Here is a 25,698-nt window from a genome sequence, read left to right as displayed (position 1 = left end):
TGGCTGAGTAATATTCCATCGTGTGTGTATGTGTGTGTGTGTATATATAATGTATATAAAATTCTTTATTCATTCATCCATTGATAGACACTTCTGTTGTTTCCATATCTTGGCTATTGTAAAATAATGCTGTAGTGAATATGGGGGTGCCTATATATTTTTGAGTTAGTGTTTTTGTTTTCTTTGGATAAATACCCAGAAGTAGAATTACTGGGTCATATGGTAGTTATAGTTTTCATTTTTTGCAGAACCTCCATAATGTTTTCCACAGTGGCTGCACCAGTCTATATTCTTACCAACAGTGCACAAGGGTTCCCTTTTCTCCACATCCTCACCAATACTTGTTATTTCTTGGCTTGTTGATAATAGCCATCCTAACAGGTGTGAAGTGATATCACATTGTGGTTTTGATTTGCGTTTCCCTGATGACTCATGATGTTGACCTCCTTTTAGATTACTGATTCAGTCTTCTTACTAGTAATTGGTCTGTTCCTATTTTCTACTTAATCATGATTCTCTCTTCATAGTTGTATATTTCTGGGAATTTTTATTTCTTCTAGGTTGTCCAATTTCTTGGTGTATAATTTTTCATAGTAGTCTCTTATGATCCTTTGCATTTATGTTGTACCATTTGTGATATTTCCTCTTTTACTTCTGTTTTATTTATTTGAGTCCTCCCTTTTTTTCTTGGTAACTCTAGCTAAAGACTTGTCAATTTTGTTTATCTTTTCAAAGAACCAGCTCTAAGTTTCACTGAACTTCTGTATTGTCTTTTTGGTCTCTGTTTCTGCTGTAATCTTTGTGATTTCCTTACTTCTACTAACTTTGAGCTTCATTTGTTCTTCTTTTTCTACTTCCTTGAAGTGTAAAGTTCGGTTGTTTGAGACTTCTTGTTTCTTGAGGTAGGTATTTATTGTTGTGAACTTCTCTCTTAGAACTGCTTTTGCTGCATCCCCCAAATTTTGGTATATTTCCATTTTTGTTTGTCTCAAGGTATTTTTAAATTTCTCTCTTGATTTCTTCTTTGACCCATTGGTTGTTTTGTTCTTTTTTCCCCATGTTCACTCTTGTTTTAATTATATACAGCAGAGACCCTGACATTCAGAGTACCAAAAAAATCCCGTAACTACTGTTCCTACCAAATCGATATTTAACATATGATGCTTATTGAGAACCTACTGTGTACATGGGGCTCTGCTAAGTACGGGGCGGGGGTGGTTACAAAGAAGTATAAGGCTTGCTCTCTGCCCTCAAAGAACTTACAACAAAAGGCTGATGAACTAAGGGACACGTGGGCAGGCAATATACAAGATGTGATACATGTACAGGAAGGTGAGGCCGCTGTGATGTGATGCAGTTTGAAATCCAGACTTTGCTGCTTATTAGCTGTGTCAGCTTGAAAAGTTACTGAACCCCTCTGAGCTTCACTTTCCTCATTTGTAAAACGGACTACGAAGCCTACCTCGAAAGCTTATCATGATGTAAGGAGCTAAGGCACATGGAAATCTTACTGTGTCGTTATTATGGTTTCTCTGTGCTAGATACTCAAGAACGGCTCCTGGATCTGTGGGATTTGGGTTTGGCTTTGAAGAATGGATAGGACTGAGAAAGCAGAGAGTTAGGGAAGGAAGCCATTCACCCAGAGCTCTCCATAGGCAACAGCATGACCTAAGTAGTGTTTGTCTTCCCGCTCTAGTATTTCATTACCACATCCTTACCTGAAAACCCCCTTTTCAGGATCCTGTTTTGCAGAGACATGTTGCTGCCATGATCTGAAACTTTAATATGCGCCCCCCTCAGAGTCAGTCCCTCTGTGCCTTCCATGGAAGCTGCTGTCTAATCCAATAAGCCAGACAAAGTGGCAGGATGTCTCAATTTACTGATCTGTAAAGTGGGGGTAACATTACCTCCCTTTCCTTCCTTAAGGTTTACTGTGAGAAGCAAACGATATCATTGATGTGGAAGCACTTTGTAATTGTGAGCTTCTAACTCCACAGGATGTTGTTAGGATGACAAACTCGGCTGCTGATTGAATCCAATTAGACGCTACGTGGAAAGATAGGCCTGACACAATATCTGGTCTGTAGGCTCTTTCTTGAGAAATGTCAAAAGGTATACATGATTAAATCAAAAGAGTGAAAAGAGATCATCTTTAAGGTCTGTTGTTCTCTCTTAGGGGAAAGTTTTTAACGTTTAAAAACCTAGAATCCGGGGCTTCCCTGGTGGCACAGTGGTTGAGAGTCTGCCTGCCGATGCAGGGGACACGGGTTCGTGCCCCGGTCCGGGAAGATCCCACATGCTGCGGAGCGGCTGGGCCCGTGAGCCATGGCTGCTGAGCCTGAGCGTCTGGAGCCTGTGCTCCGCAACGGGAGAGGCCACAGCAGTGAGAGGCCCATGTACCGCAAAAAAAAAAAAAAAATCTAGAATCCATGACGTGTGCTTTGTAATCAACCCCCCAAAATGACCGTTGAGAAACGGGGTTCAGTCAGGCCAAGGAGGAGGGAGGAGAAGCACCTTGCCTGCTGCGGGTGTTGGGGGAGAGACCTGTGGACTGATGGAGTCTGGTAGCACTTGCCCGACATCTCAGCTGGTGGCCTCCTCTCTCACTGAGCAGAGTGCTAGGCTAGTTTCCGCAACTCTAAAAACAGCCTATTTTTACAAGGGTTTCCCAATAGGTGGATTTTTCACTTGTCCTTCTCTTTTCTGTCTGTAATGCTGTCTCCTTTGGGCAGTTTCCCCAGCACCTCCCCTGGGTTTTATGACTGGATGGACATTGAGATTTTTATTCCTGTGGGTGTTGGGTTTCATTTTTATTCCTAAACCTTTATGGTCTTCTGGTCCCTTGCAGGCTGAAGCATAAGGAGGGGCTGATTTTCCTAAAGCAGAGGCCGGTGGAGGCTCTTTGGGCTGAGCAGGAGCTGGAGCTGAAGCGGGAGGTGGAGCCGGAGCCCCGACCCATTGGTGTTTTAGTAGCATGTTGTTTAATCGCCACATAGTTTTGAATTTTCCAGCTTTCTTCATGTAATTAATTTTGGTTTCATACCATTGTACCTGGAAAAAAGGTACTTGATATGATTCCAGTCCTCTTAAATTTATTAAGACTTGTTTTTGGGGGGCTTCCCTGGTGGCACAGTGGTTGAGAATCTGCCTGCCAATGCAGGGGACACGGGTTCGAGCCCTGGTCTGGGAAGATCCCACATGCCGCGGAGCAACTAGGCCCATGAGCCACAACTACTGAGCCTGCGTGTCTGGAGCCTGTGCTCTGCAACAAGAGGGGCCGCAACAGTGAGAGGCCCGTGCACCGCGATGAAGAGTGGGCCCTGCTCGCTGCAACTAGAGAAAGCCCTCGCACAGAAACGAAGACCCAACACAGCCAAAAATAAATAAATAAAATAAAATAAAATAAATAAATTAAAAAAGACTTGTTTTTTGGCCTAACATATTATCTGTCCTGGAAAATGTTTCATGTGTACTTGAGAAGAGTGTGTATTTTGTTGCTTTTGTATGGAATTTTCTATATATACCTGTTAAGTTCATTTGGTCTAATGTGTCATTTAAGGCTGATGTTCCCTTATCGATTTTCTGTGTGAATGATCTATCCATTGATGTAAGTGGGGTTTTAAAATTCCCTACTATGGTATTGCTGTCTGTTTCTCTCTTTAGGTCTGTTAATGTTTGCTTTATATATTTAAGTGCTTCTGTGTTGGGTGCATATATATTTACATATGTTATATACTCTTGTTGGAGTGACTCCTTTATCATTATAAAACTCCCCTCCACTCCGTCTTATGGCACACCTGGCTCTCCTTTGTGGAAGCCAGAGAGCCCCCAGGAAAGCAGACCAGATGATACCTCAAGCTGGTCTCAAAGAAGTAGAAGTTTGATCGGGGTTTTTCATTGTCCCAGGATCCTCCCTTATAATCCTGTCCCAGGTCCAGTTCTCTCCCAGGACATTGACTACCCACATTCCAGATGGGGATAAAGAGGAAATTGTCAGGAAGGATGGTTCTTATCAGCTGGCCACTGTCACTTTCACCCCTTATTTGGACATGCTTATCCTGTTGTTCTTCTCCTATTACCTCCATTTCATTAAGGCTTTTTTTTTTTTTTCCTGAGGTTTTATCTTGTTCTTTCATTTGGAACATATACCTCTGTTTCTTCATTTTCTTGACACTCTGTTTTGGTTTCTGTACAGTAGATGAAACAATCGCCTCTCTCAGCCTTGAAGGAGTGGCCTTGTGTAGGAGATGAAGCTTGTTGTTCAACCCTGCCCCAATGCTTTTTTGTCTCTCAAACCTTTGTGCTTATGCAAGCAGCCCATTATATTTTTAATAACTCCCAGTAATTGAGAATGTGCCAAGACCTGTCAGCATCCCTAATGGGAGGATCTCAGCCCCTAGATTCAGGCTGTTTAGAAGCCAGACCCTCAGGCAGTGGCTTTTTAAAGTATGAAAATGTACACATATACATTTTTTGTAGGACCATAAGTGTAAGCTCTGCTGGCCAGGTGACCTGGCAGTCACAAAAATCAGGGCTCCAAACAAGTATATAAGCTCTTTCTGGGAGATACTGGTGAACTGGAACGAGGCAGAGGGAGAGTGCCAAGATGGCATCCACAGCCTGCATTCCTCGTTCTGTAATTACGGAGAGCAGCTCCGTAATCCACTACATGTGTGCTGAACCTGAAGCCTGCCCCTCAGGCTGGAGCTCCAGGATAAGCCAAGAAGCCTCCTTCACAGATGACTGGGGTATGTGCATCAGTCTGCCTCCGGCTCAGTCCCTGGGCTGGCAGCCTGCCAAGAACCATCTCTCTGATTTGCTACAATCTTGTAGGATCCACAAATGCAAGTCCCCCTGTCCACCAGAGCCAGGCAATCAAGGGGCATCCCCTAGGCAGCAACTGCAAAAACTGGGGCGCCAGATACAAAAACCAAGGCAGTAGCCAAGTGTAAAGCTTCCTTCCAGGAGACACCGGCTCTCTGGAGGGCAGCAGAGGGAGAGCATGAAGACACTGCCTGCCCTCCAAGGCCTCTGAAAAGGATTACAGTCAACCCCTAGATGTGTGTTTAATTAGAAGCTTGCCCCTCAGGCCACAGCCATGATGATAAGCTAATAGGTCTTCTTCACAGAAAGATAGGCTTCTGGGTCTGTTGCCTCTTGCTGTGCCCCGGGGGTGGTAGCTGCTTAAGAATTCTTTCTCCTTTGGTTGTGTGAGACCCACAAGTGTAAGCACCACTGCCTGCCAGAGCCAGGTGATGGAGATGTGTACTCTGGCATCAGCTGCAAAAATTGGGGTATGAGCTCCTTTCTGGGTGACACTGATTTTTACAGTCCCAGGGGACCAGGAATGCAAGCTCCACTTGCCTCCAGAGCCAGGTGGTCAAGAGGTATCCCCCGCCCCAGGTGGCAGCCACAGAGATCTGGGCACCAGGCACATGGAAAGAGCTCCTTCTGGGAGATACTGGTGCTCTGGAGCACAGCAAAGGGAGAGTGCGAAGATGGCCCCACCAGTCTCCATCCCTGGAGAATGTTCCAGCAGGCTTCTAGAGGTGTGCGTTAAATTAGATGCCTGCCCCTCAGGTCAACACTAATATAATCAGGTCAACACTAATATAAGCAGGTGAACCTCCTTCACGTTAAATCAGGGCTTGATTGGCTGCCTCTGAGCTGGGCCCGGGGGCGGGTACATCTGAGCACGGGCCGCTTTAAGAGCTGGCTCTCAGATAGCTACAGCTCTGCGTCTCAAGATGTGAGCCCTGTTGGTTTTCAAAGTTAGGGCTTTTGGGGGCTCGTCTCTCAGGTGCAGGTCCTAAAAGGTAAGGTGTCCAATGTGGGGTTCAAACTCTTTCCTTCTTGGGGAGAAGCTCTGGGTTTTGAGTTTTCTCCTGGTTGTGGCTCACTGGGGTGAGCTGGGGGTGGCGTTTATATCGAGATTGTATGCCCGTTTCCATGTGGTTTCCTTCTTGTTTACCAGATGTGTAGTGGTCATTCAGCCGGACTTGGACTTTAGGTTTTCTTTCTTTTTTTTTTTTTTTTTTTTTTTTTTTTTTTTGCGGTACACGGGCCTCTCACTATTGTGGCCTCTCCCACTGCGGAGCACAGGCTCCGGACGCGCAGGCTCAGCAGCCATGGCTCACGGGCCCAGCCGCTCTGCCGCATGTGGGATCCTCCCAGGCCGGGGCACAAACCCACGTCCCCTGCATCGGCACGCGGACTCTCAACTGCGCCACCAGGAAAGCCCTAGGTTTTCTTAAGAGAAAAATTTTCCGTATGTAGCTGTAGACACAGTGTGTCTGTGGGAGTAGGTGAGTTCAGGATCTTCTTATGTTGCCATCTTGAACCGGAACTTTTCTAGACAGAATTTTAAGCACTCTTCAAATCATGCGAAAGCTTGCTGCCTACAGGTTTTTAGAGAAAGTCATAGGAAACAAACTTTTTTTTTTTTTTGCGGTACGCGGGCCTCTCACTGCCGCGGCTTCTCCCGCCGCGGAGCACAGTCTCCGGACGCGCAGGCTCAGCGGCCATGGCTCACGGGCCCAGCCGCTCCGCGGCACATGGGATCCTCCCGGACCGGGGCACGAACCCGTGTCCCCTGCATCGGCAGGTGGACTCTCAACCACTGCGCCACCAGGGAAGCCCATGAAAGGAACTTTTTAAGTAGTATCAATGCTAAAAGAATTATCCTGGCGGCGTAAAACATTGTGAAGGGTTTCCAAAGTGCTCCTTGACACAGTAGGGCCTCCATGATTGAGATTTGAACTCCTGTGATCTGCTGAATACTGACAAGGTTATTCTAAGGGCTTTGTGCTCTCAAACATGAGCAGCGTTTTATTACCCTAGATTTCAACGGAACTTCTGAAATGCCAAGAGTTTGCCTACTGTTCCTAAGCTCGGAGAAATATAATCTGGTCCAGCAGGTCGGAGGACCTTACCTTTGGATGTGGCCCACCGTGAATGTGAAATGCTAAGTCTTCATAGCCAGATCATTTGAAATGGCCTTTCAGTTCTTAATTAGTAGATGCTTTCTCTACCACTGACTACCTGGGAGTGACGTGAAGGAGAATTTGCCTAGTTTGCAGGGGGGCGCCTGGGAGAGCCATTATCACTCACAGTGTTAGAAATGAAAGATTGAAGAAAAGATGATTAAAGCCCCAGCAGCTGCCTTCACAAATGAACTTCAGGAGAAAAAGCAGTTTAGTGTAAACGTGGCAAGTCTTCATATTGGAGCTTGATGAAATTAAAGGCAATGCCAGGTAATATAAACCACTGTTGAATCTTTCTTTTATTAAAACTGGGTTAAAACAAGGAGTAGAAATTTGTCAGGTGCAGTAATTACTCTGGTACTTTACTGATGAAAGCTCTCTTGGGCAAAGCCCTCCTCATCTATTTTCCATTTCCTCCTAAGTTAGATTTTCAGCTGCTAGAAGAGAATAAATATGAGCTAAGAAGAGGGTAACTTCAAAGCCTATCCATTTATGAATTAAATATTTCTAAGGGTAATACTGGTGATGTTTTCCCTCACTCTTTCAGTTGCCCTGAATTACTACCTTGAGAAAATTTCTAGATTATTTGGTCAATTATATTCTTAGGGGAACAGAGAAACATATGTTGGTGACCATAGAAACAGGAAAAAAAACTCTGATGAGACAACATTTGTTGCATGTGAAAATACTATAACCCAGCTGTTGCGGCTAAAGCAGGAGATGGAAGAAGGATACTGGGGCATTAATAGTGGGATAAAAGAAACTGATAAAGAAGAGAAAAGTCTGTGAGGTCCTTGCTTGTAGTGTGGTCTTTGAAGCAGCATAAATGTCACCTGGAAGAAATCACCTGTTAGAAATGCAGAATCTCAGGCCTTACCCCAGAATACTGAGTCAGAGTCTGCATTTTAATGTGATCTGCAGGTGATTCATATGAACATTCGGGTTTAAAAAACTCTGATCTATGGGCAGCCCTGTAGATGCCCATCTAAGTGCTATCAAAGCCAGGGAGACCTATACAATTCAGGGGATATCCACAGCTTCTCAGAAGGCATTTGCAGAGGGCATGCCAGTGGAAGGAATTACACATTCAGTGCTGGTGAAGATAGCAACAAATAGCTAGAGAAATAGAAATTCACAGGAAATCTTTAATTTTTAAAATTTTATTTAAGTGTAGTTGACTTATAATGTGTTAATTTCTGCTGTACAGCAGTGACTCAGTTATACATATATCTATTCTTTTCCATTATGGTTTATCACAGGATTTTTTTAAATAAATTTTATTTTATTTAGTTTTTTTAAATTTTTGGCTGCATTGAGTCTTTGTTGCTGTGTGCGGGCTTTCTCTAGTTGTGGTGAGCAGGGGCTACTCTTTATTGCGGTGCATGGGCTTCTCATTGCAGTGGCTTGTTGCGGAGCACAGGCTCTAGGCACGCGAGCTCTAGAGCACAGGCTCAGAAGTTGTGGTGCACGGGCTTAGTTGCCCCGCGGCATGTGGGATCTTCCTGGACCAGGGCTCGAACCCATGTTCCCTGCATTGGCAGGCAGATTCTTAACCACTGTGCCACCGGGGAAGTCCCTATCACAGGATATAGAATATAGTTCCCTGTGCTATACAGTAGGACCTTGTTGTTTATCCATTCTGTATATACTAGTTTGTACCTGCTAATCCTAAACTCTCAATACTTCCCTCCCCTACCTCCACTCCCCTTTGGCAACCACAAGTCTGTTCTCTGTGAGTCTCTGTTTCGTAGATATGTTCATTTGTGTCATGGACAAGAAATTTTTATAGTTAAGGCAAGAAAGCTCTCTGCTTTAAGGACTGAAATGGTGCAGTAGTAGAAAGGAGTTAAAACTCTTTGCAGTATATTTACTTGTTATGAAAAAAGGCACCGAATGATCCAAACAAGGGCAGCATGGCTGAGTGTGAGACGTGGAGCTACTGGAAGCAGAAGGGACACTCAGCACCAGGCAGCAAGACAGGGGTGTGGTCCAGGATAAAGATCTGCTTCTAATCAATTTTTGCTCATAGCTTTTGTAGTGAGGTGGAGTTAACAATAAACCCAGACCATGGTTATCCACGTTAATTCTTAGTAATTTACTGCATATCCTTATCTATTCCCATGTGCACTTAAATTAACTCTTGAATAAACTCTACATAATTTGTTCGTAAATAGGTTTTGTTTCTTCACAAGCGTGGGTTCATTTCCCAGCTTTTATATGCCGTGTGACTTTTGACCACCTGTATCTTAGCCTCACTTGCCTGTTTCTTAAGCTTTAAAATGGGGATAACAGTAGTACTCACCTCAGAGGTTTGTTTGAGAATTAAATGAATTAGTACATGTTATTTGCTTAAAAGAGCACCTGACATCTAGTTAGGGCTTAATAATTATTAGTTATGATTATTATAAAGTCTTGAAATAAAAGTATCCATTCAGATACTTAAGGAGAGGCAGCTGAACCAGGAGGATTTAACCAGCACTGGCAATCACTCTGCTAGGACAGATCACATCAGTTAGACATATTATTTTTAGATGCTCCGGACCTTAAATATGGATAATAACATAAAAACCAGATAGGATTTTGAGTAGTCATAACTTAAATGTATTCTTATATACCTAAGGAATGAACTCCCTGGAAATGGAAAATCCATTATTTACCTTTGCTTCCAGAAATCTCTTTCATTTTCTTGGGTCCTTTCTATCCTTACTCATAGAAAGTATATGGAAGGCCAAGTCCATACCAGTAGTTCTTGGATAAATAGTGATAGCTGAAGTATTGTGGCTGAATTTCACTCCTTTAAAAATTGACTGAGGAATTGAACTTAATTTGTATCTGTATTATGCATCTTGATCCATGTGACAGGAATACTAGAAAATGATGTAGTGAAATTGTAAGATGTTTAGGATCAGCTGGATCTCATTAAGAATGAGCTATTTGTGCTTAAAACCTACTTTAGTGAAAAAATGTTTTTCTCAACTACTTTGCAGTAGTTTTTTCACGTGCATTTGGAAGATTTTCCTCTTCCTGCTCCTTCTGCTTTCTTGAGGGGCATTTCTGCAAGGAAATGTCATTATAAACACCATTTGTCATAGGTGATGGCAAGAATCTCCAAAAGCAATGCGTTTGAATAGCTCTCCTTGAAGAGGCAGGACAGTGATGGAAAGTAAATAAGTTTGACCCATGTTATAGGCCGGACATCTGACAACTGTTCCTTCTGGTCGTGGTTCTGCTCTGACATTGCTGTCAGCCCCCTTCTCGAAGCCTCTGTGTCCCATCTATGAAATCTGAACTAAAATATAAAATCACATATTCGACCAACTTAAAATTCTAGGCCTCTATGATTAGGACCCCACACAAAGGAATTATGAAAAGCATTTCTAACCGATTAGTTAAATTTCACCTGGTTTAGGAGAATTGGGGTCAGGAACCAACACGAGACTACCCTGGGGAGACATGCAGGTCTTTTCTGAGAATAATTTCTTTTTTTGATTTTTTTCCTTCAGTCTGGGGCCATGTTGGTCAGCCTTTTTTTTTTTTTTTTTTTTTTTTTGCGGTACGCGGGCCTCTCACTCTTGTGGCCTCTCCTGTTGCGGAGCACAGGCTCTGGACGCGCAGGCTCTGGACGCACAGGCTCAGCGACCATGGCTCATGGGCCCAGCCGCTCTGCGGCATGTGGGATCTTCCCGGACCGGGGCACGAACCCGTGTCCCCTGCATCGGCAGGCGGACTGTTCCACTAGGGAAGCCCGGTCAGCCTTTTTGTAATATGAATTTTTATTTTCAAAATGGACTTTCTCACATCTCTCTCTGTACTACTGAAGATGTTGACAGTCTATACAAAATCAGGAGAAAGAGGTCTTTGGGAGGCTAATGCATTACACTCAGTCTCTTGGCCAAAGTGGCCCAGGTTTGGTGAGGAGGACATGGCAAAGATGCAAGGAAGTCCTGAGCCAGCAGGGATTACTGTAATTGAATTCCTGGGCAGCCCCTTGCTGCCTTCCAGCCCAGGCACACGTCTTTGCCTTTTTTCTATTTTCTGGCTTCCATAAATAATCCGCAAAGTGGACAGTTGGCGGCCAGAAAATCAATTGGCCCTTATATCTTCTCTAATTTCTCATTGCCAAGCATTCGCAAGGCATTTGTAGGGAATAAACTAACTCTTCTACCTGTTACGGTGCTTTTGATAGATGACAAGACATAGATAGATTCAGGGTGGAACAAACAGGTAAAGTTCTATAGCTGAGTACACTCTATCTGGACTTCCTTTTATCTTGTGTAACTGTAGAGGACAATGTTTTCCCAAATACCATATTATTAATATAAATAATAATTAATTTAAATATGTTATCTTTTTTAACTCTACTTTTTTAAAACTACATTTGTGTTGTGTGACAGAAACTGTGAGTATTATAAGTAAATAGAAAATAGGGATGACAAAATGAAAAGTAAAATCATAAAGTACATGAACATTCCTAAGGCTTTGAAACATGCATGTGAGGAGACCAGCAGACACATATATTGGGTGCTCAAGAAATATTTAATGGATGAATGGAATTTTCCAAAACAGTTATTTGTATTTCTTCCCACCCTCAGCTTAGGAGATAACCTATTTGTTTTATACTTGCCAATGTTGTTCAATTCTTTTCCATTTTTTAACAATTTAAGTGATATATTCTTACTACACACCTATGAGAATGGCTAAAATTAAAATATTAAGAATACCAAATGCTGGTGAGAATGTAGAGCAACAGGAACTGTCATCCATTGCTGGTGAGAATGCAAAATTTTACAGCAACACTAGAAAATGGCTTGACAGTTTCATATAAAGGTAAACATATACTTATCATAAGACTCTGCAAGCACACTCCTAGGTATTTGCCCAAGAGGGATGAAGATTCGTGTTGATATAAAAACTCTACACAAATGCTTAGAGTAGCTCTATTCATAATCACCCTAAACTAGAAACAGCCTAAATGTGGGCTTCAGTGGGCAAGTGAATAAACAGACTGCTGCATTCATGTGATGGAATTCTACTCAGCAGTATAAAGAACAAATTTTTGATGCACATAACAACTTGGATAATCTCAAAGGCACTATGCTGAATGAAAGAAGCTAACCTCAAGACTACATAGAGCATGATTTTCTCAAGGAATCAGAACTACAGTTGACCCTTGAATAATATGGGAATTAGGAGTGCCAACCCCCCACAAGTCAAAAATCAGAATATGACTTTAGAGTTAGCCTTCCTCATCCACGGTTTTGCATTGGCAGATTCAACCAACCTTGGATCGTGTAGTACTGTAGAATTTACCATTGAAAAAAAAAATCCTATATAAGTGGACCTGCGCAATTCAAACCCATGTTGTTCAAGGGTCGTCCGTATAGTGATGGGGAGTAGGTCAGTGGTTGCTAGGGGTTTGAGGCCAGGAGAGTGTGTGACTATAAAGTGAGAGCAATGGGGAGTTTTTTTGGGTGTAATGAAACTGTTCTGTATCCTGACTGTGCTGATGGTTACATGAACCCATACATGTGCTATAATTTATAAAAGTGTACCTCAAAAGTGAGCCAATTTTATGGTATCATAATTTTTTAAACAAAATTTTTAATTAATTAATTTATTTTTGCTGTGTTGGGTCTTCGTTTCTGTGCGAGGGCTTTCTCTAGTTGTGGCAAGCGGGGGCTACTCTTCATCGCGGTGCGTGGGCCTCTCACTATCGCGGCCTCTCTTGTTGGGGAGCACAGGCTCCAGACGCGCAGGCTCAGTAGTTGTGGCTCACGGGCCTAGTTGCTTCGCAGCATGTGGGATCCTCCCAGCCCAGGGCTCGAACCCGTGTCCCCTGCATTAGCAGGCAGCTTCTCAACCACTGTGCCACCAGGGAAGCCCCGGTATAATAAGTTTTAAAACAAAGTGAAAAAAATATACATTCTTATTGAAGACTAGTTAAACAATAGGAAGCGTAAAAGTAAAATGGAGTCTTCACTCCTCACCTCCCTAACTCATACCAGGATGTGTATCCTTTCAGAGCTATCTATGCTGTTCTGACAGGCTGAGAGTTGCTGGGAAAGACATCAACTCAGGAGCCACATGGCCTTGATTTGTCCCAGCCCCTCCACTTAATTGTAGCTTTGTGACTTTGGGCAAGTTACTTAACCTCTCTGTTTCTCATGTTTCTCTTTCTTATGTACAAAATGGTGCTTATAGCTTGTTATTTACATAACAAGCGCTGTAAGCATTTGCCATTTTTACTATAGGAACATACGACATGCACACGTAAAATAGGTTTGTATTTGTATCGTTTTGACATCTTTTGTTCATTTGACATTACATAATTAATATCTTTCCATGTCAGTATATAAAGATCTTCCCTACTTCTATGAATTCCAAAGGCTGCATAGTAGTAGTCTATTATATATATATGAATTAAAATATATTTAATATTACATATTATTTATAAATATATATTTAATACATTCATATTAAATTTAATATATATCCTATTTATAATATAATATATTTAATAATGTTCTTATTGATGAAGGCACCCTTTTTAACTTAAACTGGTTTTTTATTTTTGAAAAATTTTCTCTACCAATCGGATCCCAGTGTGCTCGCAATCTTCCAGGATTTGTTCACAGTTCATAGTTCACTGCTGGTACCCTTTTCTCCCTTCTCATCCTCTTCTTCCCCTTTCTCCTCCTTTTAAAAATCTTTTCCATAAGTTCCATGGGCTTTTCAGGAGGCATTGGAAGTGATGTGTGTCTTCAGTCCGTCATCTTGAATCAGAAGCTCTTACCCTCCTAACATCCTTTCTTAAACCCATCCTGTGGGTCAGGGGAAGTATTGAGGCAGAAGATTGCAGTGCTTAGGGAAGAAAACTGAACTTAAGCTGGGAAATTTGAGTGTGAATTCTGCTTAGCCATCCATTAGCTGGCTGAAGGTGGGCATTCACTTCACATTCTCTGGTTCTCAGTTTCAACTGTAAAATGATATGCTTAGACTAGATGAACTCTAAAATTCTGTTACCTCCACTTACAAAATGGTGACACTAAGGCTCACAGAAATGATTTGCCAGTGGTCATCCAGGAAGTGAGATGTAGACTTGAGTCTTGAACACGTGTCTTCAGATTTCAAATCACAGGTGCACCAAGCCAACCTGAGCAATGCCACCTCAAGAACTGAGAGTGAAGGGGACACATCTCTCTGAGAGACATTTCCTACCATGTGTAGACGTGGGCACGTGTGCCCCCACACAGAGGCTGTCCCAGGAGGTTGCCTCGTGGCTCTTATACGCCTGCCCTCCAGTGGACAGAGCTGTGTTCTAGAACGTTGCCTGCTCAGCCTCTCACGGGGCAGGGGCGGGGGTGTAGCTCGGCTTTGGCCCAGCACGGAGAAGCAGCCCTGTACAGTTGGTGGTGCGGCTGCGTGCACAGTGGTCGGGCCTCCCAGCACTGGAGAGCATGGCTGAGCTCGTTCCGAACTCGCTCTGAAAACATTCCTCTCCTAGCAGCCATGTAATCTCTCCTCCAGCCTTGTGCAAGCAAATGGCTTTGCAGCGGCTCCCCTCAGTCCTGGTGTAAGCAAGGTACAAGCATCAGGGCTGTGCATTTGTATACATTTCCCTTATTTGGATCTTTCCACAAGGCCTTCTCTAGATGTCAATTTCCTCCTTCCTTTCCATGGATTTCCCTTTGGGTTGTATGAACATGGTTTTTCTTTTTAGTCAATATTAGGATGACTTTTAAAAATTTGCAGCAAAACCCCTAACTCCTCTAAACACACAAACAAACAAGCCAACAGAAAATCAAACCAGCAAACAGACGCATCCTACAAATCCATTAAAAGTGCTTCTTCAACACAATCTCATCAGCCTCTAGTTAGGGGATGGTGTACTTGTTTCTTACACGGTTTAAGAATTGAGTGTTCGTCTGTTGCCACACACCTTTAGCTTCTTTGGAACATGAGCTTCTGGAGTTCTGATCTGTAACTTCATTCTTTCTGGCCTCCTTCTTCCTTCTCCATGACCTGGTTCTGTCCATTCCCTGAGTCTCATGCAATTATACCATCTGGCCGACCTTTTGGTTACTCCAGACCAGCTGTTCTCAACTCTGGCTGCACGTTAGAATCACTTGGGGATTTAATTTTTCTTTGTTGGATTCTAGGTGTGCATATATTTAAACATACCTTAAGTGACTTGTACATAGAGGGGGTAGGAAATGGATAACATTTGTTAAATGGGATCAACTCCTTCCTTTTTCTACCTACCTAATCTAGCTTCTTCCTCTTTTGGTGATTCTCAGAGAGAAAATAGGAGGTTCCCTTCGGCGGTTGTTGGCTTTCAAGCCTTTGATCTGACAATGCATTCATAACTCTCTGGGAGTGTGGTACCCACCCTACGGGCTTAGAGTCACTCTTAGAGGTCACAGGATGAACACGAGGTACAGCATGATTTTTCGCTTGCTTTTTAATTTTCTCTATGTCACTCTTTCACTCATAGTTTAGAAACAGTAGATGAATTATGTAGGATTTTTAGACTCCTCAATAAAAGGAGAAGGGGAAAGGGAGCTCTAGGTTGAAGAAATTTGCATAGAAAGAAAGTATGCCCCAGTCACTGCACATTTCAAAATATGTGATATCGGTATTTGAAATGTTTTTGAGTCTGGTTCTTTTTAAAATACTTAGGGGCATCCTGGCTATAAAGACACAAGGCATTTTGCACAGGTTGTATGTTTAAGCTGATGGGAAGAGAGTCATAAAGCACATCTTCCATATCCACCTTCTGTTGGGTATTGAGAAAACTCTTTTCTCTTCGTCTAAGCACCTGTGTTGAATTTGGTAGCTGTGGTGTTTGGACTGATTCAGCAGTAATTAATCTCCAGGCTAATTATGAGCTCTGTTGTCATTTTGCTAGATGTAATTAAACTGCATAGCTGGAGAAAGTTGGGGAACTATGGTTTCCAAGAAAACTCTTCCCTGTAACTTGGCAAGGAGCTCAAGAGTGACAACATAATCAGCCAATTAAATATAAGCTGGAAGCCTGATGTCCTTCAGGATGAGTTTACATGAAGAAGACAAGTGTATGTTCACAAGAGGCACCTGCTGTTTTACTGCTGCCTTTTTGGAAAGAGCTTGGAGTATTCTAGAGGTTTTCTCTCTAATCCTCTTGATAGCTTTATTAAACAGGAAGCAGAGCAAACATTTTAGTCCCTTTCAAACAGATGAGATGATTAACATCGTGAAGGTCAACTGTCTTGTCAAAGAGCATAGTGACCACGGGTCAGAAGAAATTTCAGTAATGTATTTCCTTTAAAAATGTGATGATTGGGCTTCCCTGGTGGCGCAGTGGTTGAGAGTCTGCCTGCCAATGCAGGGGACACGGGTTTGTGTCCCGGTCCAGGAGGATCCCACATGCCAAGGAGCAGCTGGGCCCGTGAGCCATGGCCACTGAGCCTGCGTGTCTGGAGCCTGTGCTCCACAACGGGAAAGGCCACAACAGTGAGAGGCCCGCGTACCGCAAAAAAAAAAAAAAAAAAAGTGATGATTGTCTACATAGATTTCTATAGCAACCATCAAATATATGATTATACTAGCATAAAGATATGAATTGGTGAATAAATTCTTTAAGTCTTTTGGGGCCAAGGTTCTGTTCCATTTTTTAGTCTAGGGTGAGGAGATACCCTAACAAATGTGGGTGTTGCTGAATCACACTGGCTTTGGCCTTGCTCAGAAGGGCCACTTTGAAGAGACGAGGAAGAAGGTACATCTGGTCCGTATTTCCATAAAAATCAGCCCTGGTAACCTGTTTGGCAGATAAGTTGCAGGCTTCCAATGCCTGACATAGGTAGCAAGACATATTGTACTTTGTTATTTTAAATAGGTTTTAATGCTTTACTAGATCTCTGAGCAGACTCTTTGCCTTGGTGTGCACAGAATACATGGTCAAGGAGAAAGCATTTAAAGCATGGGACAGCTACTCTCGTTGCTGTGTTTGCAAAAGCACATGTGGGTGTGTATATGGGCTCCACCAGTGATAACTCAAGAACTCAGGATGATTTGGGGAGGTATATTGACTCATATAGGTAGAGTTTTATATTGTTGGGTATTTTTCATAGTTTTATTTATGGCAAGGGATTTCCATTTAAAAGAGTAAGGAAGAAAAGTTTCCTTTTGAAAATAAATTTAAGTAAAACTGTGACCTGTATAATTGTTAAATAAATAATGATATGGGTAATGTGTGGGTAGAGGCACAATTATGAAGGTGGCACTCGAATGACTAAGGTTTAGGTCACAGGGGCCTCTCTCCATTCTCTTCTACTCCTGGTAAGAGATTTATCTTCTTGATTCCTTTGCCTCAATTCCATTTTGTTAAAGGTGGGTCAGATAAGAAAGTAATTCCATTTTGTTAAAGGTGGGTCAGATAAGAAAGCTAATGTGTTGTACCATTAAGTCACAAATATGTATTCCGTTGCTATTGCCATAATGAAAAAATAAGGAAAACCACACTCAAACTCTGCCTTGAGTCTCCGAATTAGTTTTAGTGCCCAGTCATTTGACTAACAACAGTTTGGGTCTTATGAACATATGACTTAGTGCCTATAATAATCACAGATTATGATTATTCCCTGAGAGTGTTTATTCTTTCCCTGCTATGCTGAAAACAAACAGCCATAATAAAAAATCTGTTTCTTCCTAACCATGGACAAACTAAATGGCAAGAGATCCAGGCTTTGCATATTGACTGTGCCTTTGGAAAAATAAGGGAAACTCTAAAGGACAGTATCCCAGTCCACATTTCCTAACACACACAACACGGATAATCTCACTTACCTTGCGCTAAGTGAAAGAAGCCAAACTCAAAATGTTACATATTTGTTGATTACATTTATATGACTTTCTGGACAAAGTAAAACTATGGGGACAGAAAACTTATTAGTGATTGTCAGGGGGCTAGATGTTGACTTCCAAGGGGCAGGGAAAAATTTTCAGGATGCTGGAACTATTCTCTGTCTTCATTATGGTGGAGGTTGTAAGACTATATCCATTTGTCAAAACTCTTAGAACTGTATGCTAGAAAGGGTGAATTTTACTGGCTGTAAATTATCTCAATAAACCTGACCAAAGAACAAATAAATGTTCTTAGTGTTCCATAAGAAGAATTACAAGTAAAATATGAAATAATAGTCAAACCAAAACGAAAAGCCACAAATACCTGCAAATCATTTCTTGAGGGTGGAGAAAGTCAGTCTCAACTTTCAAATTGATTTACCTTGATAGACAGCCTCTTAATCTGTATGTCTAGAGTGAAAATATCAAGTGTATCCTTTTATACAAACTGTTTCCATTCAATCATTTTTTTTTTGTTCGCGACTAGATTCATTTCAGCCCTACTGCTCCTCATAGTTTGAAGAATTTATCATGGCAAAGCATGCTTTCTCTGGTCGGGTATTATATTAGTAAATCACTATTAATGATTGCCCTGTAGCAGTTTTTTTCATATAAAACACACTCTACCTTTGGTACAATTAGGGAATGCCTAAGAGTGGAAATGATGGAGAAATTAGGAACACATAAACTTTTGGAGATAACGTACTCCGAATTAGTTCGGAATGGCCAACTTTTAAAATAGTGTGATCAGGTACAGATAAGGTTTGTAGCCCCTCTTACCTTGCATGTCCCCCTGTCCCCATGCTCATGAGATTGTATGGAAAATTTTGGCTCACCTGGGTGTCTTCAGTCTGTGAGTTCCTTATTCATTTTTTTTTTTAAAGGGCTCTTTATTTTTTTTTAGTAATTTATTTATTTATTTTTGCTATGTTGGGTCTTCGTTTCTGTGCTAGGGCTTTCTCTAGTTGTGGCAAGCGGGGGCCACTCTTCATCGCGGTGCGCGGGCCTTTCACTATCGCGGCCTCTCTTGTTGCGGAGCACAGGCTCCAGACGCGCAGGCTCAGTAGCTGTGGCTCACGGGCCCAGTTGCTCCGTGGCATGTGGGATCCTCCCAGACCAGGGCTCGAACCCGTGTCCCCTGCATTAGCAGGCAGACTCTCAACCACTGCGCCACCAGGGAAGCCCCCTTATTCATTCTTGTATCCTATTTCCTAGCACAGTGCTTGTAGGAACTAAAAATTGCTTCTGAATGAATAAGTGAAAACTTATGGCTTTCTAATTATCGTAAATGAATCATTTCCATGTAAAAATGGACTTTTGCAAGGAGTTGGGCAAGTGGCATGAATTCTGACACGCCAAGATGGACACGTGAGGCCATTTGTCTGTGATACTGTAGGTATAGCTTTTCTTGGAGGCATGTGGCTGGACTTGAAGTCTTCTTGAAACTTGTTCTAGTTGCTGGTTGGTTAAAGTAAGAACTACTCAAAGCTTTTAATGCATTAATTAAAATTTGTTTAAAGTAGTATAATAATGAAAATTAAGTCATTTAAGAAAAAAAATGGATGCATTTTTATTTATTTTTATTTTTATTTTTTTGTTGCGGTACACGGGCCTCTCACTGTTGTGGCCTCTCCCGTTGCAGAGCACAGCCTCCAGACACGCGGGCTCAGCGGCCATGGCTCACGGGCCTAGCCACTCTGCGGCATGTGGGATCTTCCCGGACCGGGGCATGAACCCGTGTCCCCTGCATCGGCAGGCGGGCTCTCAACCACTGCACCACCAGGGAAGCCTGATGCATTTTTAGAGGTTCCTCTGCCTTGCAAATATAATGAATTATCAAAGGTTACACATATTTTATAGACACTTTTTATAGGACTAATTGACTTTCTTTTGAAGCACTGGTATATTGTTGCCAATTCAGATCATTCCATAGTTCAAATAAGAGGTCCCTTTTCCTCATGGTTTTTTAGGGAAGTCTTTAAAGTAATACATGAAAATCTGATTAATATATAGTCTAGTTTTCATAATTTTATCTGTTGTGATTCAAGGACTGATTTAAGACTTCTATTTCATTTTTCTTGTTTTGTGGCAATCACAGACAGTTAGCCATGTTCACCTTCTGATACCTATGACACAATTTTCATATCACAGAAGGCAGAACTCACCTTACCAAGCCCTCAGGATTGTTTACTGATTATAGACTCAGTTAATTCTTCTCAAACAGTGCAAACAGTCAAGGTCAGCTCCTTTTTGTTGATTTATTTCCAAGAGGCCTCGTAGGATACTGCCCACCTCTGTAGCTCCATTTCACAATTTATCTTGGCTGTGTTTCCCTTCACACATCGTATTATCATTTCACTTATCCCAGACTTACTAATCAATACATCAATTAACAAATATTTGCTGAGTTCTTTTTGTGGTGGCACATGATATTTATCTTGCCCAGGAGACATTGCCTTTCCTATGGTAACTACACTTAGGTTTCCCTTTGGGGCGTCTCTCCCTACAGCTCTCAGTCATGTGCTTTGGAAGCAGCATGAGCTCCAGCAGTGGGCACATGACTCAGACTGGCCAATCAGTGTACTCCATTTCTCTGGCCCCAGTGACTTGTGTGGTGATGGGCACACGACATAAAACAGTCCATTAGGAATGAATTCCATGACTTTCAACTAAAACTGTTGGGAAGAGAAGCTCTCTTTCTCCCAGGATTACTAATTAGGTGCAGTATTTCTGGGGCTATCTTTAATCCCACTATTAGAGGATCTTTGAAGAATGAAGCCAATATAGAGAAAACCAGACCCAAGGAATGGAGGAAGAAGATCTTATGTGCTCTTTAAAAAGCCTGATCCGGGCTTCCCTGGTGGCGCAGTGGTTGAGAGTCTGCCTGCCGATGCAGGGGACATGGATGGGTTCGTGCCCCGGTCCGGGAGGATTCCACATGCCACGGAGCGGCTGGGCCCGTGAGCCATGGCCGCTGAGCCTGCACGTCCGGAGCCTGTGCTCCAAAACAGGAGAGGCTGCAACAGTGAGAGGCCCGCGTACCGCAGAAAACCCCCCAAAAAACAAAAAACAAGCAAAAAAGCCTGATCCAACTGTGCCTGAAGCTGATATCAGGCTACATGTGTACCTTAGAGTATACACAATTTCTGTCCTTCACTAAAAAGGACTACTGATTAAAATACTCACATGTGCAAAGATTCTGAAAAATACAAATTTCTGGTTTCCAAGGGTTTACAATAGATCAGAAAGAATAAAATATAATCATATCAAGTTAGCATTACCGTTCAAAAGTATGCTATTTTTTCTCTCTATCCCTGAAATTATGTCAGGATTGTTTGCATATATTCCCTTCTTCAAAGATAGATTGCAGAGAAGAGAGCCTGGTCTTCTATTCACCTCCTTTTTCTTAATATCTAGCAAAGTGCTTGTACATGGAAAATATTCAATAAATTTTTATTGAATTTATCTGAAAAGACAACTAATGGTACTCAGGGATTTATGGTAAATGCCAAATGAGTAGTTTAGATCATGACATCCTATTTTATGTTAAATCGCATTTTTTGTCTTCTGGGCCAGGTCTTCATTCAGATTGCTACCACTAGATGATTTGTGTTTTGTTTTGCTTTCTTGAGCAAAGCCATGGCTCAATACTAGACAGAGGCAGCTTTGTGGGCATAGAAGAAGGGGAATTGAGAAAGCCTCCAGGGATTTATGTTTTACAAGGAATATGCTCCATTATCAAAATAATGTTAAATTATCTTGTTCACTTATCAACTTTAAATTGATAAACCATAAAATTTTAATTTTAATGAGGAAAAGAGAGAGGAAAATTCACTCTCAATAATCAAAAGTATATGCAATGATAATAATATCTTGATCATAATCATTGTTTTTGACCTTTCCTAGCTCAAATAACTCAGCTACTTTTACATAGTTGCAGTGTAGAACCATTTTGTCACTAGTTAATTAGAACCAAATGCCCTGACAAGGTCTGATTCTTTCTTTATTCTCAGAGCTGTGAATCTTTTTTCTTCCTGGACCAAACTAAAGTGGACTTCGTTCCTGTCTGATATTTCTCCAGCTTCAAAAGTGGAAGCACCTGAAGCTACTTTGTTCAAGGTAAGTGAACTAGATATCTGCAGTGAATATTTGTTTCTTTTAAATTTTAATCGATACAGGCATGAATGGTCTTCTTATTATATGAGGATGCATATAAAACAATGCTCAAAACAATGCTTTTATTACAGTAGCTAAGATTCACCGAAGGAACTGAAAATGCATGAGTGATATTCAACACCTGTATCTTTTTCTCTTGGGTTATGTCATTCTATAGGATGAAATAATGATGGTTAAAGTTTAATAGTTCCTTTCTATGTTCTTTTTTTAACAACTTCATTGGAGTATAATTGCTTCACAATGGTGTGCTAGTTTCTGCTCTATAACAAAGTGAATCAGCTATACATACACATATATCCCCATATCTCCTCCCTCTTGCGTCTCCCTCCCACCCTCCCTTCCCCACCCCTCTAGGTGGTCACAAAGCACCAAGCTGATCTCCCTGTGCTATGCGGCTGCTTCCCACTAGCTATCTATTTTACATTCAGTAGTGTATATATGTCCATGCCACTCTCTCTCTTCGTCCCAGCTTACCCTTCCCACTCCCTGTGTCCTCAAGTCCATTCTCTACACCTGTGTCTTTATTCCTGTCCTGCTTCTAGGTTCTTCAGAAGCACTTTTTTTTTTAAGATTCCATATATATGTGTTAGCATATGGTATTTGTTTTTCTCTTTCTGACTTACTTCACTCTGTATGACAGACTCTAGGTCCATCCACCTCACTACAAATAACTCAATTTCGTTTCTTTTTATGGCTGATTAATATTCCATTGTATATATGTGCCACATCTTCTTTTTCCATTCGTCTGTCGATGGACACTTAGGTTGCTTCCATGTCCTGGCTATTGTAAATAGAGCTGCAATGAACATTGTGGTCCATGACTATTTTTGAATTATGGTTTTCTCAGGGTATGTGCCCAGTAGTGGGATTGCTGGGTCATATGGTAGTTCTCTTTTTAGTTTTTTAAGGAACCTCCATACTGTTCTCCATAGTGGCTGTATCAATTTACATTCCCACCAACAGTGCAAGAAGGTTCCCTTTTCTCCACACCCTCTCCAGCATTTATTGTTTCTAGATTTTTTGATGATGGCCACTCTGACTGGTGTGAGGTGATACGTCATTGTAGTTTTGATTTGCATTTCTCTAATGATTACTGATGTTGAGCATTCTTTCATGTGTTTGTTGGCAATCTGTATATCTTCTTTGGAGAAATGTCTACTAGGTCTTCTGCTCATTTTTGGATGGGGTTGGTTTTTTGTTATTGAGCTGCTTGTAAACTTTGGAGATTAATCCTTTGTCAGTTGCTTCAAATATTTGCAAATATTTTGCAAATATTTTCTCCCATTCTGAGGGTTGTCTTTACATCTTGTTTATGGTTTCCTTTGCTGTGCAAAAGCTTTTAAGTTTCATTAGGTCCCATTTGTTTATTTTTGTTTTTATTTCCATTTGTCTAGGAGGTGGGTCAAAAAGGATCTTGCTGTGATTTATGTCATAGAGTGTTCTGCCTAGGTTTTCCTCCCTTTCTATGGTTTTATTAGATAACTAACATCATAGGTTTTTCATGAGACGGACCCCTGAAATAAGTTTGAATCTCAGCACCACCATTTGCCAGAGCTGTTGATTGTAGACCAGTCACTTACCTTTTCCAGCCTGTTTTCTTACCTGTTCCTCATGGAGTTGCTGTGAGGACCAAGTATTCTAATGTATATGAGGTCAAAGGACGATGGTAGTAGTAGCAATAGTTACAGATTAGCTGGAGCAGTAATTCTGTACAGGCTTTCCCTATATCCTCCCTAGGAAACTTGATGTAAAGGCAATTCCATTTTTCCCCAATGTTGAATGGGCCAAATGGCTGGCTAGGCCCCCTCTTTCTTCACATTCCGCCTGTGTCCCTCAGGGATGCATATGCGGTTGAACTGGTATCCTTCCAGGATGGAGGGAAACTGTTCTTCAGTTCAGGGTACACCTCTAGGAAACATGAGAATGACAAATAATAAAAAAAGAACCAGCCCCAAATGCTGTCAAATTGTGAGTACAAAACTGTTGGTTTTCATGTAGCTGAATTTTTTGTTAAAGGAATTAAATTCTAACAAAGCTAGCTTTGGTCAAAGAAGTTGACCCAATTTCATACAAGAAATAAGGATGTTACTGGGAATTGAACAGTTTATTGCTAGAATAATAAAGATGACAAGAGGAAGAATTATGGTCTCTTTTGTTCTCTCTTGAATCCCAGCTACTAAAGTTGTGCCTGGACTATAAGAGGCGCTCAATATAATTATTGAATAAATGAGTGAATGCTGCTAAAAAAAAATAGCAGGCGGACTTGGGCTGATTTTTAAGCATGATAAGTGTGGCCATGTAAAATAAACTAGATAGAAGCAACATAGTTAAGCCAGGAAGCTGAAATTCCTCTTCTCTGAAGACCTCTAAGAGTAGGTTCAACTCCCATTTCTCCAAGATCCTGTCAGTTTACCTTTTGAAAAGAGGATAGGCCAGATATATTCTGAGGTTGAAAGGCTCTAGAACTCTCATGGAAAGTTCCATATATGTGTGAAAGGTGTTTCCTCATCTTGGAACTTGGAGAGCTTTGCCAGGCACCACAAATATTTATCCACAGTTAGTCTTTTACCCCCAATCATGCCTTAAGACAGATTTTCCTGCTACAGATCCATTTTGCTTCTGACACTATTTTGTTGCAAGCCACCAGTTACCTGTGTGTGCAGGTGATAATGACCCCAGTGATATTTATTCATAGTTCACTTTTCCTTCACAGAAAGCAGGAAACAGTTCCTCATTAGTATCTGGGCCATATGTAAGTAGCTGAATGACATTGTTGCTTTCTGTCCGCAAAGGAGAGAAATTTTGCTCAGGGTTTCACAGATAATACTGATTTTTTTGTGTCCCAGATCATGTTCAGGATATCATCATACATTGTGGTTCGACTTTCCTTTTGAAAATAATGTAGTAGATCAAAGTACTTATTTCCTTTATGTGAATAATGCTTTATTCATTTAAACTCCTAATATGAAACAAGAATATTTATTAAAAGATTTCATGGAAATTTTGGGTAGAAACAGTGCTCATTTTATAAGCAATTGGAAATCAAATGGTAATTATTTTGAGAAAGAACTTTCTTATTACCATGGTGGGCTACTGACAATTGTTTAGGATAAGGTAACTAATTTAATAATTAAGTGACTATATTTGTTGCCAAAATCTCTGAAAATGGACAGGTTTCATGTTAAATGGTCTAATGTATATGAAGCCAAAGCACAATTTTTGTTGTTTTTCTTGTTTGATTACTTAATAGATACAGTACCAGAAATAAACCACAGCCTAGAAGCCCCCATCATAGCTAGAATACATCTCAGGAAGACATAATTGGAAGATAAGTTTGAACCAATGAAACCCACAGAGCAGAAAGATACCATTACAGATTTAAAGATCATATATCTTATATACTTTAAGAAAAAGTTGATGAATCTGAAGGACCCAGATCACTAAAACCAACTTAGTTACATTGCATATGTAAAGAAAAGACAATGGGTTTAGTGAAACTAAGATGACTAACATAGCAAAAGACTTCAGTGCTCTCTAGTTTGCTTTGAAGGTATAATTTATGAAGATGCTTTAAGGTCATATGTAATACAAATGACAGTATTTCTAGAGATATATTTGTGCTCTGTAGGATTCATGAGTAATAATGCCTGGAGCACTC

At 41.4% G+C, this 25,698-nt stretch overlaps 1 long non-coding RNA gene across 1 annotated transcript; it reads left to right on the top strand.

Annotated features, from left to right (window-relative positions):
* The first annotated feature begins 718 nt into the window (after positions 1-718).
* LOC308619213 lies at positions 719-3,421 on the top strand. Its single transcript, XR_014016142.1, has 2 exons — positions 719-902; positions 2,849-3,421. It is a non-coding gene; the product is annotated as an uncharacterized lncRNA (long non-coding RNA).
* The last annotated feature ends 22,277 nt before the right edge of the window (positions 3,422-25,698 follow it).

The sequence above is a fragment of the Mesoplodon bidens genome (genome assembly GCF_964165515.1).
Source record: "Mesoplodon bidens genome assembly, chromosome: 6".
In the NCBI taxonomy this organism is placed as follows: Eukaryota; Metazoa; Chordata; class Mammalia; order Artiodactyla; family Ziphiidae; genus Mesoplodon; species Mesoplodon bidens.
The sequence above is the reverse complement of the archived record's forward strand: the minus strand, read 5'-3'. Positions and strand labels throughout refer to the sequence as shown.